The sequence below is a fragment of the Bison bison genome, unplaced genomic scaffold (assembly GCF_000754665.1).
Source record: "Bison bison bison isolate TAMUID 2011002044 unplaced genomic scaffold, Bison_UMD1.0 scf7180017864289, whole genome shotgun sequence".
NCBI lineage: Eukaryota > Metazoa > Chordata > Mammalia > Artiodactyla > Bovidae > Bison > Bison bison.
This window is the reverse complement of record NW_011494861.1, coordinates 9,628,178-9,628,399: the sequence shown is the minus strand read 5'-3', so window position 1 is coordinate 9,628,399 and position 222 is coordinate 9,628,178.

Sequence of the window (222 nt, the reverse complement as noted above, 5' to 3'; positions counted from 1 at the left end):
CGGTCACTCTAGGCAAGGACAGGAGTCCCTCCCCGGAGATCCGCTGCACTTCAGCCGAACATGAATAGAGAAGCGTTGACCTGGTGCAGTAAGCCCCTGACTACCCTCTCCCCGCTTGCCCTCCGCGTCGCCTTGGCAACCGGCCTAGGTCCCGCCCTTCCCCGGTAGCGTAAACAGGAAGTGAGCGTGAGCGCGGCGTGCGCTTCCGGCGCAGTGGCGGGG